Below are 5,057 nucleotides of genomic sequence, written 5' to 3'. Positions count from 1 at the left end.
GGCATATATAATCTATGTGCCTAGATCAAAAAGAAGTAGTAGAGATAATTCATGATGTCACCTTCGATGAAGATGTTGCCTTGGGAAGATTAGGAACCTTCCTATTCCAAGGAAGGACAAAGAAGCAAATACAGGAAAACAGGGAGAATCGCAGGATGAGCCGATGCCTGATGTTGAAGGACCAATGGATCCCATTGATCCACCTCCTCATGAGCCCTCCTCCTCAAAAAGGAGACCCTCATGGCTTAGGGACACTCTCGAAGATGCCGAGAGACATATTGCACCTAGGGGGACATTTCGTGAAAGTAAGAAGCCGAATAGGTACCAAGGGTACTTAGCTGCCATGAGCACCATTGTTCAAACTGAGCCTTGCACATTTGAAGAAGTTGTGAAGCACCAAGTTTGGAAGGATGCTATGAACGAAGAGTATGAGTCGATTATGAATAATAATCTCTGGGATGTGGTCACTAGACCCAAGGGTAAATCTGTTGTCACCTCTAAATGGCTCTACAAGATCAAGCATGGAGCTGATGGAAGTGCTAAAAAGTTCAAGGCCAGGTTTGTTGCTCAAGGCTTCTCTCAAAAGGAAGGTATGGACTATGATGAAATATTTGCACCGGTTTCCGGACATACCACCATCTGTTTGATTATAGCCTTTGTTGCCTCGCAAGGATGGAACCTACACCAGATGGATGTCCAAACCGCTTTCTTGGATGGTTCACTTAAGGAGGAAGTCTATGTTGAACAACCTGAGGGGTTCGAAGTTCAAGATCATAAGACACATGTATGCAGGTTGAATAAATCCCTCTATGGGTTGAAGCAAGCTCCTCGGGCTTAGTATGAGAGGATCGACAACTATCTGATGAAGCTGGGATTTAAAAGAAGTGAAGCTGATCTGAGCCTTTACTTTAAAGTTGAAAATGATAGACCTCTCATCCTGGTACTTTATGTGGACAATCTCCTTCTGATAGGTGCAAACCCTCTTATTCATCAATGCAAGAAGGAGTTGGCTTCCGAATTCGAGATGAAGGACCTAGGACTGATGCATTATTTCCTAGGGTTGGAGGTCTAGCAAAAGCCAGGTGAGATTTTCCTTTTTCAAGGAAAATACATTGTGAAGCTACTTGAAGGATTTGGGATGGTGGATTGTAAGTCTGTAACTACTCTAATGGAACTCAACTTCAAGAAGTTATGCGGAAGTGTTGTTGGGCCCAATTTGGGAAATCCTTCTAAGTATCATCAACTCATGGGGGCCCTAATGTTCTTGGTGAACTCCCATCCAAACATATGCTTTGCAGTGAATACATAAAGTCAATTTAAGGTCGAGCCTCATCACATACATTCGATTGCTGCCAAGAATCTCTTGAGATATCTTCGGGGCACAATCACCTATGGACTGAGATACACTGCCGAGAATGTGAGGCTCCATGGTTCTTCTGATGCTGACTGAGTTGGTAGTGTGGTGGATCGTAAGAGCACATCAAGTTGTTGCCTCTCACTAGGTTCTGCTTCGATATCCAGGATGAGGAGGAAGCAGAAATTGGTTGCTTTGAGCACCGCCTAGGCCGAATATATTTTGCTAGTATGGCTGGTTAAGAAGTTGTTCGGTTGACGAAGATCTTTAGAGAGTTGTTTGGACATGTGCTGGATACCACTGTGATCTACTGCGACAACCAAAGTGGGACTCGTCTTTCTGAAAATCCTGTGTTTCATGACTGCTCCAAGCATATTGATATCAGGTTCCACTTTATCCGAGATATGGTACAACGAAGAGCAATAAGGCTCCATCACATTGGGACTGATGATCAGGTCGCAGATATTCTTACGAAGCCCCTGGGGAAGGTCAAATTCTTAACCTTTCGTGAATGACTTGGAGTCGTGGAGAGACCCTCTTATGAGGGTCCCATTTGAGTTGGATATTGAGCTCTGGGAGCTCCGGGGGGCTTGGGGTACTTCTTGGAGCGATGAGAGACCATAGGGTGAGTAGTTCACCTTCCCCTAGTGGTGCGTTGTGTACAGGGTGAGTGGTTCACCTTCCCCTATGATACCCCATGATGGTTGATATATGCATAGGATGAGTGGTTCACCTTCTCCTATGGCATATGAGCAGGATGAGTAGTTCACCTTCTCCTGTCTATACATCCTACCCATGTAGTCTGGGACTCATGGAAAGTACCTCTCATCTAGCCAATGAGTAGGGAAATGAGGATAGGGACCACAGTACTATCGATGGACGCATCGTGTACCACCATACTCCCTATGCTAGGATGTTTGATATTGATCTGGATTAATGGAGACTGACTTCGGGTCAGTGGAGAGTGGTATGATACACTCTTGATCATTTCTTCTTCATTATTTCTTCATGGTTCAGCAAAGCAGAGCAAGGATGACAGGGATGGTTCAGATTGTCAAATGGTTTGGCAGGTTGAGTTCTCCCTAGTTGAGAGGGAGTGTTAAATTTGGCAACTAGGGCCAAAGTCCACCTTGGATAGCTCATATGATGGAGATGATATTTTTGTTGGATTCCTCTTTCTGAGAGGTGTAGGATTGATCTAAAGATCGTCTCATTCTGACATGTATAAATGGAATTATGAATTTATTTATTCTATGGCCAAATTGTTAAGGTCGGCCAACGATCTAATGTAGGCTCAAGAAGCCCAAAAGTGTTAATTTTAGATAACAATGGTATGTTCTATGCTTAAGAACAATTTACTTCAATTTTCTTATGAACCCAATATCAATTTCCAGAATAGCAATCACATTAACATGATAGTAAAATGCAGATAGAACATAAACAATAACAGTAGAAGACAAGAGGACACAAGATATGGCGCCAGCTAGGGACAAACCCCAATGTGGGGAAACCCTTTGATCAATTCTTCTTATTATTCTTCAAAAGTTCAGCAGAGAGAAAGAGTACAATATGTAATATTCACTTGCCCAATCAAAGTGAAATTTGTCTAGTCAAACAGCAGCCACAGAAAGCCCTAACCAGAAAGTCAACACTGGTCAACAGGGCAGAATTTGATCTCCAAGACAGCTCGGTCAAACTCGGTCAACTCGGCCTCCAACAATCATCTAAATCAACCCAAAACAATCTGAAAAACTTAGTCAAACTTGGTCAACGCAGGTCAACGCTGTAGTCAAACCCTTCTACAGTCAACACTGGTCAAAGAGTTCGGATTGCCTCTATTTCTGTGCCCAGAAATGCAGCCTGCCCAAACAGAAATTTCCCTCACAAAAACGCAGTCAAACATGTCAACATTGGCTAGTCAATGTCAGTCAAAATCCTTCCTGAAATTTGGTCAACGCCCAAAACAGAAAATGACTATCTTCTTCTTCGCCCGTGTGGAGAGCCTGCCTAAAACTCTGTACCCAATCATGTGAGGAGAGAGAGATGTGTGAGAAGTGAGTGATGTCCAAATGAAGCAAAGGCACCTTCTATTTATATGCAAACGTTGAGGATGAATGGACGTGACTATTGGGCCTCTGAGCCTACATTAGTTTGCTTGTCGACCTTGATAATTTGTCCATAAACAAAATAAATTCATAATTCCATTTGTACATGTCAGAATGAGATGATCTTTAGATCAATCCTACACCTCTCGAAGAGAGGAATCCAATAAAAATATCAATTGCATCATATGAGTTGTCCAAGGTGGAGTTTGGCCCTAGTTGCCAAATTTAACACTCCCTCTCAACTAGAAAGAACTCCACCTACCAAACCATTTGGTAATCAATACCATCCCTGTCATCCCTGCTCTGCTTTGCTCTGTTGAACCATGAAGAAATAATGAAGAAGAAATGATCGAGAATGTATCATACCATTCTCCACTGACCCGAAGTCAGTCTCCAATAATCGAGAGTGTATCATACTACTCTCCACTGACCCGAAATCAGTCTCCATTGATCCCAGATCAATATCAAACATCCTAGCATAGGGAGTACGGTAGTCCACGATGCATCCATCGATAATCTTATGGTCCCTATCCTCATTTCCCTACTCATTGGCCAGATGAGAGGTACTTCCCATGAGTCCCAGACTGCATGGGTAGGATGTACCGACAAGAGAAGGTGAACTACTCATCCTGCTCATATGCCATAGGAGAAGGTGAACCACTCATCCTATGCATATCTCAACATGGGGTATCACAGGGGAAGGTGAACCACTCACCTTATGGTCGCTCATCACTCCAAGAAGTACCCCAAGCCCCCAAGAGCTCCTAGAGCTCAACATCCATCTCATACGGGACCCTCATAAGAGGGTCTCTCCATGACTCCAAGTCGTTCACGAAAGGTTAAGAATTTCACCTTTCCTAGGGGCTTTGTAAGAATATCAGTGACCTGATCATCAGTCCCAATATGATAGAGCCTTATTGCTCCCTGTTGTACCATATCCCGGATAAAGTGGTACTTGATATCAATATGCTTGGAGCGGTCATGAAACACGGGATTCTTAGAAAGACGAATCCCACTTTGGTTGTCGCAATAGATCATGGTGGTATCTAGCATATGTCCAAACTGCTCACTAAAGAGCTTCCTCAACCAAATAGCTTCACAGGAGGCCATACTAGTAGCAATGTATTTAGCCTTAGCAGTGCTCAAGGCAACCGACTTCTGCTTCCTTCTCATCCATGATATCGAAGCAGAACCTAGAGAGAAGCAACATCCAGATGTGCTCTTACGATCCACCACAATGCCAGCCCAATCAACATCGAAATAACCATGGAGCCTCACATTCCCGACGATGTATCTCATTCCTTAGATGATTGTACCCCAAAGATATCTCAAGAGATTCTTGGCAGCAATCTAGTGTATGTGATGAGGCTCGACCATAAACTGACTCAATGTGTTCACTGCAAAACATATGTTCGGAGGGGAGTTCACCAAGAACATCAGGGCCCCCACGAGTTGACGATACTCAGGATTTCCCAAATCGGACCCAGCAGCACTTCCGCATAACTTCTTGAAGTTAGGTTCCATCGGAGTAGTCACGGACTTACAGTCCACCATCCCAAATCTTTCAAGTAGACTCACGATGTATTTTCCTTGAGAAA

This window comes from Pinus tabuliformis, chromosome 2_2 (assembly GCF_031772625.1).
Source record: "Pinus tabuliformis cultivar Carrire ecotype Pingquan chromosome 2_2, CPIR1, whole genome shotgun sequence".
NCBI lineage: Eukaryota > Viridiplantae > Streptophyta > Pinopsida > Pinales > Pinaceae > Pinus > Pinus tabuliformis.
This window is presented reverse-complemented; position numbering follows the sequence as displayed.